This window comes from Sceloporus occidentalis, unplaced genomic scaffold (assembly GCF_023333645.1).
Source record: "Sceloporus occidentalis isolate IW3139 unplaced genomic scaffold, rSceOcc1.0.p SCAF_15, whole genome shotgun sequence".
Taxonomy (NCBI): Eukaryota; Metazoa; Chordata; class Lepidosauria; order Squamata; family Phrynosomatidae; genus Sceloporus; species Sceloporus occidentalis.
The window spans coordinates 14418595-14434998 of NW_028316995.1; the positions used below are offsets into that span (position 1 = coordinate 14418595).

Here is a 16404-nt window from a genome sequence, read left to right on the forward strand (position 1 = left end):
ACCCTAACATCGTCAAAATATTGGGGTGGATTTATTATCATGTAGCAGTCTGCAAAAAAGACAGGGGATCACTAAGCTCTGTACTGCATCGAGGTGCCCAATAACCAAGGAGCACAGCAGGGTCACGTAACAAATGTGAAGAATGCATCAATAAAGTGGCAGCTTTGTGCATATGCTTTTATTTCCATCAATCTGGTATCTGTGGTTTACAATAAAATACCTAGGGAAACTTGTACAAACAATACCTTTTCTTTGTATTAGATCAGTCAGACTCCACAGGACTAGACGATTCATGATATTCACTAGCCTTACTTATTAGGCTATGAGTGTTGTGATGAAGTGACCTTTACAATCCCAAAAGCCAAGAATAATGCATATGATTGATAGGCTGAGCCATAAAACTGCACACAAAAAAACAACTAAAATGTGGTGATGCACAACAAGAAATATGAGCAATCTGAACCTGCTTCCAGGGTCACTATTTTTCACTATAATCAAGCGCAGTTGACCATACATAGTGAAATAAATGAAGTGTTGGATTTTTCTCTAAATTATAACAGGCATTATATAGTATACACTATTTTTTTGTATTTGTTATAAGAATTTGATTATCTGTTATTTTTAAGGTTATCTTAAGTGTTCAGCAATTTTGTATATGATTTTCAGATTGCTTTTGAGACTGCCTAAAACCCTCTGAAGAGTTCTGAAAACTCATTATGCTGACATTTTTCCTTTGATGTTCACTTATCTCCTTTGACCTTTTAGTTAATCAGGTTTGGGCAGAGGCGTATCTAGGGTATGGCAGCTATGGCTCGTGCCATAGGCGCCATTTGAAAGGGGGCGCCAGTGAGCGGCTTTTAAACGCCGTCTTTTTTTTTTTTTTTGATGCTGAGGAGAGAGAGGGGCGCCTAGCAACGGCTCGGCGTCCCTCATTCTCCTCCACAAGCCCTCTACCCAGTGGCGTTGTTACAGGGGGGCAAGGGGGGGCCCCCTAGGTTAATCCTTGCCCCCCCTAGGTTAATCCTTGCCCCCCCTAGGTTAATCCTTGCCCCCCCGTTGCCCCCCTGCCGAATTTGGAATAAAGTCTGAGGAGAGAGAGGGTGCGGCCTGCGTAAGATCGGCAGCCAGGGCAACCGATCTTACGCGGGCCGCACCTCGAGCCCTGCTACTAACCTGTGGGAGGGTCTTCTGTACTGCATAGAGGAAGCGGAACCTAGCAGAGTTCACGTGACATCACATGACTCTGCTCCAGTCCTGTTTCCTCTGTGCAGTACCAGAGAACGCAGAGGGAGGCCGCGCCCTCTGCTGAAGTCTGTGAGCGGCATCGAGGAGCTGCAGTGCAGGTAAGGGGGTGGGGAGGGTGTTTGAATGAGTATGCATGATTTAGGGAATTAATCTGTGAATGAATGAGTATATGAATGAATGAGTGTGTGTGTGATAGCATGGATGTGTAAGTGCTGGAACCTAGGCATGATGGGACTGTGATTGCTGTTAGCAATCACACTCCTATCATGCCAAGTCAGCCAGTACATGCTGAAACCTAGCTAGCTGCCCCCCTTGTGTATTGATGCTGCCAGCAGTATGGGGTCTGCACATCACTTACAGCCACCCTGTACCATCATGTACTGGATGACTTGGCATGATAGGGGTGTGATTTCTAACAGCAATCACAGTCCCATCATGTCTAGGTTCCAGCATTTACTGGTTGGATGTGTAAGTGCTGGAACCTAGGCATGATGGGACTTTGATTGCTGTTAGCAATCACACTCCTATCATGCCAAGTCAGCCAGTACATGCTGAAACCTAGCTAGCTGCCCCCCCTTGTGTATTGATGCTGCCAGCAGTATGGGGTCTACACATCACTTACAGCCACCCTGTACCAGCATGTACTGGCTGACCTGGCATGATAGGAGTGTGATTGCTAACAGCAAGCACAGTCCCATCATGCCTAGGTACCAGCATTTACTGGTTGCCTGGGTATGATAGGAGTGTGATTGCTGTGTGGGCAGTGTGGACTCCAGGGCTGGCTTTAGGGTGTGCAACCTGTGATCTATGCCTGTAATTTAGGGGGTTTTAAATCTACCTTTTAATGACGTGTTTTTATGTGAATTCCAATTGATCTATACCTGCGTTATTCTGTAGATCCATATCTATATATTTCCATACATTATTTATGTATACCTGCAAATACAGTGTTTGTATGTCTTATTCAGTTGATTAATACCTGCAATGCTGTTTCCAATTATTTTTTTGATCTATACTTGCAGTGCTACGTTTCATATACTATTGTATACCTGCCAATACAGGATTTGTATGTCTGATTCTGTTTATTTGATATATACCTTCAGTGCTGAGATCACAGTGAATTTCAGTTGATCTATACATGCAAAGCTTGGTTTGTGTGTTAATATGTTGATCTATACCTGCTATCGGCAACTGGGGCTAATATTAATATATATGGGCAGCAGGGGCATCAAAACACAAGGGGCGAATACACTAAGGGGGATATAAACGACAATGCAGTGTGAAAAATCCATCCTGATGTAGACGTCTGTGACGTAGATTGTGTCCTGCTGTTTGTGTGTTTTTGGTTATCAGTGTAGCAGAGCCTGTCTTCGGGTGTGTGTGTATAGGTGTTGATGTGGCAGAGCCTGTCCTGGTGTGTGTGTTCGGTTGTCAGTGTGGCAGAGCCTGTCCTAGGGTGTGTGTTTGGGTGTCAGTGTGTCAGAGCCTGTCCTGGTGTGTGTGTGTGTTTGGATGTGGGTGTGGCAGAGCCTGTCCTGATGTGTGTGGGTGTCTGTGTGGCAGAGCCTGTCCTGTGTGTGTGTGTTTGGTTGTCGGTGTGGCAGAGCCTGTCCTGGTGTGTGTCTGGGTGTCGGTGTGGCAGAGCCTTTGTTGGTGTGTGTGTTTGGTCATCTGTTTCCTGGCACTTAACTTACAGTAGGAATTATTTAATTTATATTTATCCAGAGATAAAATGCCCTCCTGAAGTTGTAGTGACTTCAGGGGACAAAACGTTCAAGGCCCTGAAACCATTTAGTGGAAAAGTTATTTATTGTGTTATAATATTTATTTCAAGGATTAGTCGCACTCAATTGTGGCTTCAGGCTTCCCATGTTGATTGATCAAGTATTATTTTAGCCCAATAACAAAAGTATAATTCCATAGCACATAACTTTTGGAAATTATGAATGCCCCCCCAGTTTGACTGTGGTATTTTGTGTGCCCCCCCCCTATATATTGTTTCTAGAGTCGCCACTGCCTCTACCTCCGTCCCGGTGCCGCCATTTCATGCTGAGCGCCCTAATATGACGTTATATTTCGGCGCTCAGCAGTGAAGCAGCGGGCACCAGCGAGCGGTTTTTAAACACTGTCTTTTTTTTTTTTGATGCGGAGGAGAGAGAGGGACGCCTATCACCGGCTTGGTGCCCCTCGTTCTCCCCCGCATAAAAAAAAAAAAGACAGCGTTTAAAAGCCGCTCGCTGGTGCCCGCTGCTTCACTGCTGAGCGCCGAAATATGACGTCATATTACGGCGCTCAGCAGTGAAGCAGCAGGCACCGCAGCAGTGCAGGAAGACAGAAGATGCCCCTCGCTGGACCTCAAGGTGAGAGAACTACAAAGGGGGAGAGGAAGAGGGTAGTAGGAAAAGGGTTAGAAAGTGACAAGGGAGGGAGAGGGGGTAGTAAAGAGTGTGAATTAATGTGTGGAAGTTTGGACAGGGGCACAATTTCAGTGCTTGCCATAGGCGCTATTTTCACTAGATACGCCTCTGGGTTTGGGTTCTTGTAGGATTTTTTTTCCTCAAGCACAATTTCAACACAAATGTTGAACTCTGCTAGTTGAGGGTTTTTGGCTCAAACCATTTCTCCCACCAGTACCATTGTCAATACATAAAACTATTACTGTTTACTAGACTTGTGCATTTGTATTCTGGCGAACATGAAAACGAACACGAAGAGTGCGTTTTTGTTGTTCGTCCTGAAGAAACGAAGAAGCAAATCCTGGCGCCAAAGTTGCTGTGTAGTCCGTACCATGTTAACCCCTTATTAACCCCTTCTACAAAAGACGGAAAAAATGAAGAAAAAAAACGAACACGAAGAATTACATGAATGTTCTCCCGAACCGAACACAGGAACAGGCGAATATTCGTGGAATACGAAGATTCCCCCCCCACGAAGACTAACACGAAGAGTCTACTGTTTACAGTCCTCAGATCAATGTGTCCATGCTCAGTAATGCACTTTAGACCCTGGGCTCTCTATTCCTGATTTTGTTGGGGTTATACCATATTTTTTTCGTGTGCTTAATATACACCCACTCCAAATCTAATTTTGGGACCTGGTTTCTTTACATGAACTGTCATCCCTACCACTTACGCATTCCCTGACAGAACAAACTGCTTGTTTTACTGACTGCACTTTTAGAATGTGCTTTGGACTACTGTTATACAGGCAATTAGATTGAAGTTTTATTAAAACATTTTTTTAAACATGTGTGTGACATATAATAGCATAGGTGTCCCCATCAACATTTCAAAAGCATCCAGGTCAATGTTTTTTTTTTTAATTTTCATCACATTAAGGTTTTCTCCTTTCCAAAGACTTTCTTTGCGTTTTGTGATGCAAACCAATGTGAGTATTGTGCCACAACAAAAAGCAAAAAGTGAGATAAAAAAACCTATTATGAACATTAGTGTGCCCATACACAGACTGTATAGGTGTCTACAAATCTTATTAGTATGTTGCTACTCATTGAAACCTGAGAGAACAGGACATTTATCAATTCTGTCAGGTCAATCTCCCGTAAAGAACATTTGTTAATTGAAGGAGCTCTTCTAACCTCTGCTGTATTTAACACTTTAATAACTACACACACCATGAGCATCATTCCTAGCACTTTTAAATGCCCAGTCCATTCCCTCAAATATTTTTTCTCTTTCATAATTTTTACTTGGAGTCTCTAATTGTCATGAAACATTATCTAGTAACAAGCTTCTTAAAAACATCTTTGCACCCTAAGGAGTGCAATTAAAGGGTCTTCTTTTATATCAAATGGGGCACAGGGAAGTTTTCCTCCTCTGCCCCCCCCCCATATTTGAGTGTGAGATGTAGCACAGCCACCAGCACATATGCATTTATACTCACATACAAATTCATGTTAACACACATTTATAGTGTACACATAGAGTCATGCTCAAATATGCTTACACATACACAGTGGCACACATATAAACATAGACATTCATGCTCACATGCACTTACACATAGACATTCATGCTCACATGCATACAAACATACCTTACAACAAAACTAGCATTCAAAAGAACTCATCAAAATGGTACAATGCTAAAGAGAGTTTGAATTTCAAATAAAAAAAAAATAACTGTAGTGTAACCTTAGTTAAAAGACAAAACTAAGCCGCCACTTCAAAACCAAATATATGGACACAATTCTTAAGTAGTCATTTGGTTTGACTTTGTAATGTTTTTTTTTCTTCACAAAAATATTAGCATGTGAACTTATGTCTCCTCTATTAACATTTTGTTACAGCATCCTGTGTACTCAGAGTATACCTCACATATGGGGATTTTGCTCATCTTTCAGTAGAGTAAATTCAGAGATTATATGTTTTATTTATTTAGGTCAAGTTGTTCACGCTAGATATATGCTCAAGAGGACATTTTACCATAAAGTTGTTTGTTGTTTCACATAATATTTTGGTGTTTTGAAATATATATATATATATATATATATATATATATATATATCTGTGTGTGTGTGTAGAGTTAGAGTCAGTGTACGTTGTTGGATTATGTGTGCATGTATATATGTATATAAGAGAGTGGTGTTAGCATGTATGTGCACATAGTGTTGTGTGTGTTACTGTATGGCATGCTGGATACCCACATGTAGTGTTAGAGTATGTGTGTATTGTTGCATGGTGTTAGCATATGTGTGTAATATTGTAAGGTGTTAATGTTTGTAAGCATATGCTGTAAGTATATATGTGTCTGTTATGATATGGTGTTAGAGTGTGTAAGCGTATCGCGTTAGCATAAGTGAATGTACGTTAATATTTGGGGTATGATATGATCATGCGTTATGTATTAGCGTATGCTGTTGGAGTGTCAAGGGTGAACCTAGCGTTAGTGGTGCCTGGGAGGGGGGAAGAGGGAGCAAGATATGTGTATATAAGAGTACAGTGGTGGAGTGAGTAGAAGGTAAAGTGAGTTTGCATGTTGGTATGTATGCTTGTTATTTATAGTGGGGCCTTTACTGAATTACTGCACCTAGATGCCACTAACCCTGGGCTTTCCCCTATTCTCATAAGGTGTGCTTATGGGAGAATCTTAAGGCTGGTGCAGCAATGGGTGGGATAGTGGGATTGACATGAGGCAGGCTGATGGTAGGAGATGGTAGAAGATTTTGGATGGTGGCCCTGTGTGTGTGTAGATATGCCACTAGGTGTATGTCAGTATGCATACTTCTAATTATGTTGGTGTGTGCATTTTCGTGAGCATTTGTAGGTCACCTCTAGCTATGAGTGACTAGCAACAACCTAAAATATGTCATAGTTGATGTAACCCTGTGGCTAGCCTTAGATCTCTGTAGGGGCCAGTTATGTGGAGAAAGCTCTGGGGCAGGCAGCCTACTGGTAAGATTTCAATAGCCCGGTAAGCCAAGCCACTCCTGGTCATAAGTATCTACAGAAATGCTTCAAGACCAGACTGAAGCCATAACATTAATTTGTTTCCTTTCACAGAGTACAGTTTTATACTGCTTTATTATGTAGCAGAACATGTTATTTTTATTATTCAGCTATTATTGTATTTACACAATGCAAAGCCACTAAAAAAGTAGTGAAAGCGTTAACACTTCTGATTTTCACCCATGATTTATTTAAGTGCTTTTTAGCTAGACTTTAACTGCACCAGAGTGGAATTTAAACAGGCATTGACTAAATGAAACAGCTCAACCATTTGATGTGTCTCCTTATATTTGCAAATCATTGTTTATGTAAGAGAACATAAGATGTGCTACTGAGACTGGAAACAAATACTGACACTAAAAACTCAATGGAAATTATACAAAATATTGTATGTATTTCATATGTGTTTGCGAGTGTACAACATACATTCAAAAGAAATATTGTCAGCAAATTCTTGTATCATGCAAACCATTCTTCATTTTAGTAAGCCTCCTCTAAGCTTTCTCCAAAATGTCAATATCCTTCTGGAGATGGCCAGTGGCGTCTCCAGCTTTCATATTTAGGGGGGGCACATGGGGGGCCAGGAACCAAAGTATGGGGGCCAATTATAAAACGGTACATATACACTATATATATATATATATGTATATATATATATATATATATACACACATATACACACACACGTTAGGCAGTTATTTCTCATTCTTTAATATTAGCCCCTGCTGATGACAATATATAGAAATATTACACCCTGCTTCTGATATATATTAATATTAACCCCTGCTGCGGATATATATTGATATTAGCCCCTGCTGCGGATATATACTTATATTATACCCTGCTGCCGATATACATAAAAATTATACCCTGCTGCCGATATATATTAATATTTGACCCTGCTACCAGTATATATTAATATTAGCCCCTACTGCCAATATATATTATTAGTCCCTGCAGCCAATATATATATAAACTTAGCCCCTGCAGCCAATATATATTAATATTAGCCCCTGCTGCCGATATATATATAAATACTAGACCCTGCTGCCAATATGAATATAAATACTAGACCCTGCTGCCAATTAATATTAATATTAGCCCCTGCTGCCAATATATGTTAATATCTCCCTCTCCCTCCCAAACTATCCTAACTACCCCCTCTCCCTCCCAATCTATCCTAACTACCCCCTCTCCCTCCCAATCTATCCTAACTACCCCCTCTCCCTCCCAATCTATCCTATCTACCCCCTCTCTCCCTCCCAATGTATACCTATCTACCTCTTCTCACTTCCTATCTACCTCTTTTCACTCTCTAACCCCCTCCTAACTTTCTACCCTCCTCCCCCCCCCTTTGAAGTTCACTTACCTTGGGCTTGTAGAAGTCCAGCGGCGGGATCGCGAGGTCTCTGTCTTCCTGGTTCTGCCGCAGTGTGCGCGGCTTCATTGCTGAGCGCCGGATATGACATCATATACCGGCGCTCGGCTTGAAATGCCGGCACTGCGACCAAGGCAGAGGCCTCGCGGTCGCGGAAAAGAGTGAGAGGCGCCGAACGGTCGCTGAGAACTTATTCCTCAGCGACCGCTCGGCGCCTCTCTCTCTCTCCTCCGGATCTATTAAAAAAAAAAAAAAAAGACGGCGTTTCAATTGGGGGGGCACACCGGGGGGCACAGCATGATTTAGGGGGGGCCATGGCCCCCTCTGGCCCCCCCCTGCCGACGCCACTGGAGATGGCGTCTCCGGAACTGTACACAATAAAGAGGTCTGACCAAAGATCTGTAAAGTGGCATAACCACCTCTAACTATAGAACCCAACACCTGTTTGCCTTTTCTGTCATATTTACATTTATATTATTTCTTTATTTTTTTAATACAAACATATCAGACAATGCATACTAGACATGTACGTGAGGACCAAAATCTATTTGGATACATTTAACAATTCATTTTTGGGTTATTATTTTTCTGTCTTTTTGGTTTAGATGAAATTCCTGGGTTTTTCCTTTCATTTGGACACAAAATTTATTCTTTCACATAGTAACAACTCAGTAATATGCAAGATGAAACAGTACACGTTATATGTTTGTTTTATATTTTCCTGTCCAATTTACAATTATTTTGTATCAGTAGGGGGGGGGGGGTTGGCCAAAACAGGGAGTTCAAGCAAATTCACCAAAATACTTTCCAGACACACACTGACCTTTATCCAGGCACATCTAGGACCTCTGTCACTCTCTCAGTCACCACATTGTAAAATAGATTGTAAAGGACTCTATCAGCCAATACCAGCTTGTCACGGAAGCCTCCATGCCATGGGCTCCTGGAGGGGACTGAGTGCCAGCCTCCTTACTATGGGCCCTGGTAAAGAGTGCCATGTTATCCTTTTGTGTGTTATTAATAAAAATGTATTTTATTATTTCCTAACTGTTTACTAAGCACACTAAGGTCTGGGAGATCAAGACAATGTGCATTCCTTATCTTAGTGGCATCTGTATCCTTTTGTATTGTTAATCCCTTTACTGCCCCTGTTGTCTCTGGGATGCAGATTAAGGGGGCGGTTTGTATCCCAATATCTTGTGGATATTGCCTACGGATTCCGGGGAATTATTGTCCTGAAGGGAGAAGTCGCTCTTGGCGGAGAGGGACAACCTGAGGTCCCTGGTCGGTTCGTCACACAGCTCACTTTAGTTTACTATATCCGCCAATATTGGCTTCACAAAATGTTAACAATCCAGGCAATTTCATTTGCTGGATAAAAGTCAAACTCCACAATACTCTTGGTGTGGTTCTCTTAATCACTGCTAGAAGTACATTATGGCCCCGATTGTGTTCTGCACTGAAGATGTCCACCAAGTAGCACACTAAAAACCTGCTAGGGCCCTTTACCAACCCCTTCTACAGAAAAGAACTTCAGAGCATACAGGTGCACTGAAACTACTACTAGGATACTAGAGCATACTACTACTTGGATATTAGTTGCATACAATAAATAATAATATTAATAATAATACTGCAGTGGCATAATCATGGGCCAGGCACATGCTAGCACTAGCAACTACAAATACTATACCCCATTTATATAAAACAGACTATACTGAAGATAACAGATGCACAAATACAAAATGGATATTCAGAATTTACTTATTCATTTTTTTGCTGGGACCCCTCTTTTTTTAGACATTCATATACGAATTAGGATTAACGATTACATTTGTATGAATCCAAATGCACAAGTCTAAAGCATACAGAAAAACCAGAAAAAAAACATTAAAAATACTGTACATGCAAGTCAGTTCCCTATATAACTTTGTAGCTTCCAGTGATAAGCTTCATATGTCAGCCACTTACATTAATAGGTAAGCGAGAAGTTTATGAATGTTAGTGCTTTCATAAATTACAGAAATGTAGTAGTACACTGCAGAAATCCAATAAAATGCATTAAAAATCCAGTATATGGCTATCTGCAGTAGGACATTTCTCATTGTCAGTTTGGTTTATAATTTCATTCATTGCTTCCTGTAAAAATATAACAAATCAATGCAGGTAAACCATATATAAAAATAGTAAACCTGAGTGCTATATGTTTTCAAGAAAAAAACTATTAACAAAAGTAAATTTAGATATAATGAAGAAAAATATAGTGTAGCTTCTGTGTAGGATAACTAATAGGGAAAGCATTTTGGAATGTAGATTGTGAATATTTGTTTATGTGTATATGTTCTTGCATTATTTTTCCAATACAATCACTAATACTCCATTTTAGCCACAATTATTTCACTTAAGCCCTCTAGCTAGCCATTGTGTAGGTTTGTTCTTGTAATAGATACATTTTAGTACCAGTGTGCGTATGATTGTTTCAGCTTGTGAGGGGTGTGTAAGTGTATGTGGAGATGTTTCAGTTTGTGTATTAATCTTATCAATTTGTGTTTGTGTTGATCAGTGTGAGTTTGTATATGAATACAAATATGCAACAGTGTATGTATTAGACTTGTGCATTCGGGTTTGTACAACTGCAAATGTACAGAATTTGTAAACGAGGCAAGACTCCACACCAAGTCGACGAAAGCTAAGCAAAAAGCTCTTAATTTGCATCTGAAATTCATGGGCACTTTCGCTCACTCTCTCGTTCTTTTTCACTCTCTCACGGTCTCTAAATGTTTCCCCACTTTCACGGCCGACCACTTCCTCATCTTCTTGTTCTTCATCTTCTTTCTTTCTCTTCTCTTTTCGTCTGCATCTCCGTGGACATAACCTGCCACGAACTTCCACTAAAATAATGGAGCTTCGGGTGACATCCTCTTGCCCAATCCTCCAATCAAGGGGGGTCATCACCAAAAGTGCCATGATTTTGCGGATGCTCACCTTAGGGAAAATTATGGCACTTTCTGTAATGTCTCACCTGATTGGAAGATTGGACATAACAAGGCGCCAAACTTCAACCAAAGTAGCTGCGTTTCCACTGACGTCCTCTAGCCAGCTCCTCCAAATGGGTGGGAGGACATCATCAAAAGTGATTTGGGCAGAAGTTCACCTTAGTGTGCCGCCATTTTGCAGGGTTTTGGGGGATGTCCTCCCACCTGATTGGAGGATCGTCCAAGAGCACATCACCGTAAGACCCACCAGAGAGAACATAAAAGAGAGAAGATGAAAGATACAAGACGAAGAACATGAAGATCTGGAAGTGGACAGCGGAAGTGGTTGGCAGACAAGGTGTGCCAGACCCCTTCGCAGTGACTCACTCGCAGGTACCACGTCCAGCGCCGCGTCTCCAGCATTTTCCTCCTCTGCATCCTGCGTAGCTGCTTCTGGGGGCGCATCAATGTCGGGCAGCATGTGTATACATATTTGATGCGCATATATATATTTATATGTGTCAGTTTTAGCAAGAATGTTAGTATTTACAGTATAACAGTGTCAGAAAGCATATAGTGAATACCTGATGGTTTAAGCAAAGAGACAAATAAGTACATGCAGAGTTTGGGTCTCCATGAGAAAGATGTTAACACCAAAACTTTGGGAGTAGGATCCTTTTCTTTTTTTTTGCATTTTTCCTCTATGTACTTTTATGTACCTTTCCTTCATTTACATTAAATCTATGCATCAGTTTATGGTGTTTGGTGTTTCAGCTAATTTTTTCATTATTTGTATGCCCTCTAATATTACATTATTTTTTTGGCTGATGGTCTAAGGTGCTGAGATCCCCCCCCAAATGTTTTTGTTACTAATATCCAATAAAAATAAGTTTTCAAAAGTATTGTCTTATCATACTCTTTCCATGTCAAGATTTTTGGCAAGATACAGCGCTAATTATAGCACTTGCTCATAATAATAAACTTTATTTTTTTATTTTATTCTTTTTGAACTTTTTTTTACTGGATGGTTCCTCTGATGGTGACATTACTGCATAATTATTTTTAAATGTTACCACATTTTTTTTTTTACTTTTTATTTTTTCCCATAAAAATTATGATTTGAAAGCTGGGCTCCAATGACTTGCATGGACCCTCTAGCGAACTTTCCCAACTTTGTTATTTTTTTTAAAGAATGGGTGGCAAAGTCTCTCGCAGTGGCGGTTGTGACCGTTCTCCGGAGCGGTCACAGCCCGTCCTGGAGTGGGTGTTGAGTGTCGCTGAATGCCTTGCTATCGTGGCATTTCAGCGACACCACTGAAGTTTAGGAGGCATTTGTTGATCGCCTTCTAAACTCTTTTAAAACGGGAGTCCGCAGCCATACAGTTTTTGGTGGACGTTGACATCCCGGGGAGGTGCCAGACATGGCCCCTGATGCTGATCTCGGTGTTGCTGAATTGCTGAAAAAGAACATATCATGTTCACTCAATCTCTGTACAGAAAAGTACAATTTAAAAATGAGGATGGTATCATTGTCTTTGTGATGATCAGTTGTAAATAATTTAGTTTACCACCCTTTATTACAGCATCTTTGAATATAATAAAAATCCCTAATAATGCCCTTTTATTTTGATAGATCCTGGGAATGTTAATGAGTGTGTTTGTAACTAAAACTAAATGTGCCTGTCAGGACTCGGGTGATCAGGTCAGGTAGGAGCCCATGCGCAGGGGATACTTGGGGTTCAGTATGTAACCCACAGTGCATGATTATGCAAACAAAGACACCACAAACAGAAATCCAGGTAATGCAGTGTATTTCATGTATATAACAGGACCAGCAAATAAGGGTAATATAGTCTAAGCAAGTAACCGGACGTATGGCAAAATAAAATACAGGTAATAAGTCTTTTGGCAGAGAGCCCGCTTGGAAGGGCGCGACAGACAGAGAGCCCGCTTGGAAGGGCACGACAGACAGAGAGCCCGCTTGGAAGGGTACGAAAGGCACACAGCCCGCTTGGAAGGGTACGAAAGGCACACAGCCCGCTTGGAAGGGTACGAAAGGCACACAGCCCGCTTGGAAGGGTACGAAAGGCACACAGCCCGCTTGGAAGGGTACGAAAGGCACACAGCCCGTTTGGAAGGGTACAAAGCAGGGAGTCCACTTGGAAGGACAAAAGCAGGGAATCCACTTGGAAGGACACAAAGCAGGGAGTCCACTTGGAAGGACACAAAGCAGGGAGTCCACTTGGAAGGACACAAAGCAGGGAGTCCACTTGGAAGGACACAAAGCAGGGAGTCCACTTGGAAGGACACAAAGCAGGGAGTCCACTTGGAAGGACACAAAGGCAGGGAGTCCACTTGGAAGGACACAAAGGCAGGGAGTCCACTTGGAAGGACACAAAGGCAGGGAACCAGGAACAGTACAGGTGCAGAGCCACAGCAGGAAGGTCCATAGACTTCAATACAAAGGCCCTGACTGAAGGGCAGGGCAGGTTCATAAAGGCAGGTCAATCCAGGTAACAAGGCCCAGCTGGATGTAGACTAGGGCTCAACCCAGGTAACAAGGCACACCTGAGTTCTGAGTGCTCCAGAGGGTGGAGAGTGGCCACTAGTGGTTGCAGATGTAAACACCACAGGTATAAAAAAGCCATGGTTCAGGCAGCGAAAAAGTGGTTCCTGACAGTGCCATTGTGACAATACAATCAGTCTCTAGGCTGCTCTGGGTTGTGATGTCATCACTGAAGATATACAATTCTTCTGCATTAAACACTGGAGAGAAGTAGTAGTTTCGACTTCTCCTCCCCTGTCCTAGCAGAAAGGCTTTGACTACTTCAGTGATTAAATTTAGGAACCAGCTGACCCTAACAACTGAGAAAACACAAAGTACAATTCAACAGTGTATTGGTCTGTGCCGTAATATAAGTCAAATAAAAAAAAAAAAAATTAAAAAATTAAAATATATAAAAAAAATAAAAAATAAAACAAAGAAAGAATCAAGAGAAAAGTGTAATAGAGGAACTGCTGCAATACTACTAGTTGGTAGTGACCTGGCATGTGTGCATTTGTTTTGCAAACTGTATATTATATGCTGTAACCTGTTTATTTGTTTTGGAGCTAGTACATACACCAGCATTTATAGATTTTAGAAACTGAGAAAACACCCCAGAAATAAAAACAAGAGATATCTCTGAAGATGATAAGACTTTTGCAGATAAGAAACCCAGTTATAATTGGTACAAGACAACAGAACATGTGTAGGTCTCATTAGGACAGGCATTAAGCTCTTTTCAATACATATATTTAATGTATGTATAAGAACCAAAGCAAATAACAAAAAAAAGTGAAAATATAGATTTGTTTTAACTTTATTTTCCAGCATAATTTCACTACATAAATCAAATGATTACATGAGTGCAACGTTCTGTCTAGAGATAATCCAAAATGCAATGGGTTTTAATTGCATGCATTAGAGTACCCTGAGATTACAGACATGATGTAGTAGAGATTCGCTGGCTGATGATCCTCTCTGGTATTTATCCTGAAGTACCACCTATTCCTTCTTCTTCTTCTGGAAAGTCTAATCTCCTCGTTTTTTATACTATCCAAATTTAACTACATAAAATGTATTTGTTTTATTAATTGCAATGTGCAATACAATTTTAAACCTTGCCTACTAACTCAAATAAAATTCCCAAATTCCTTTATGTTAAGCTAATTAGTGGAAAAAGAACAAAAAATACCACTAGCTGAAAGGAAGTACTGGTTCAGGTCTCCCACTATTGTTTCGTATATTGCGTGTGTGTATAGGAAGGACTGCATTGATCATGAAAGACCCCAAGGGCAGAGCACCATCAACAACCTCCCTCCCCACAACATGGAAAGTCCTATCAGGCATCATATCCACCAAGCTACAGGACCACATGGGCCAGTACATAAGCACTGGAGTCCTGGTGATGGTATAGTCCCCACAGTGCCCTGATCTCTACATAATCGAATCTGGAATTTTTGAAAGCATTCCTACTACAGCATTTTTTCTGATGAAGCCTTTGAGCGAAACCCATGGTACATAGTTACACTATTGGGGGAGGAGCCAAACACAGATGTTTTGCTGGAGTACTTGACGCTGTAGATTATGGAAGCGCTGCAGAGATTAATTTACTGCCAGTTTATTACATTTGAACCTCTGTGACTTGAACATTTCTTTTATATAAAAGACAGATATTTATACTTTATTTTTTAAAACTCCCTCTTCGTTTTATCTCTTTTGGGATAACTTACAAGTAACCACTGTAACCCTTCTGTTTGATGGGTCAGAAGGCACTTGGCATACTGCAGAGGGTTGTTCTGTGCCTAACAACGGGAGCAGAGATTGTTGTGGCAATTTTAAGAGTCTCTCCTATTTTTTTCAACACCATATGTGCTATTTTTATTTACATACTACGCTATAAGCAATTTGTTTGTCTTTTTTTTGTGTCCCCTTTCTGAGAGACAGGTATTACTTGAAAAATTATTTTGTCACACTTGCCTAAAATATTTGCACAGTACTGTGTGTGTATATAATACACAGAACTGCAAAAGTTTAAGGCAGGTGTGAAAACATACAAACCTAAGCACAGTATAAATGTGGGTTTACTTACTACTATCAGTAGTGTACCTAGCAGTGTAGGTAGTTTATTGTTACTTAAAGTTTTGCATGAGGGTTCCTTAGCTCCAGTTTGATTTACAGGATGTACATGCCTATTCATTATTATTATTATTATTATTATTATTATTATTATTTATTGTTTTATTATAGTTGTGTGTTGCCTTTGCTTGCGAGACAAGAGGCGGTACTAGGCATAGCTGACATCAGAAGAGCATTAATTTACAATAACCTATTTTACATTTAACCTTCTGACAGGAACATGAAAAATGTGCACTGTTCACCATTTTGCTATATAAACATGATATCATACATAATTCAAACAATATGAGGCATTTAAACAGTTTAACATTGATTATTTCCCATCCCACTGTCTCAATGTATCAATGAATAAGTTACCATGTGAATTCACCACATTCTACATTACATCACCCAATTCCCAGCAAGGAAGCTGAATACTTAATGCCAGCTAATGTTACTATCATGAAACTAATTTAGCTCACCTAATATAAAGTCAAAAGGAATCTGCAGTATAATATGAACATATGAACGTATATACATATTATGCATTAGAAATGTAGAACAGTGATAAAATTGATACTGTTCCACATGCTGTTTTGATACAAAATCATGAGCCACATTGACTATTGTTTTCACTAAAAGAACAGATTTATTATGTGTATTTAAACGTGATTTGATGTAA

At 40.5% G+C, this 16404-nt stretch overlaps 1 pseudogene; it reads right to left on the minus strand.

Annotated features, from left to right (window-relative positions):
* Window positions 1-16404, minus strand: part of LOC149303282 (coiled-coil domain-containing protein 85C-A pseudogene) — an 86161-nt pseudogene that overhangs the window by 69324 nt on the left and 433 nt on the right.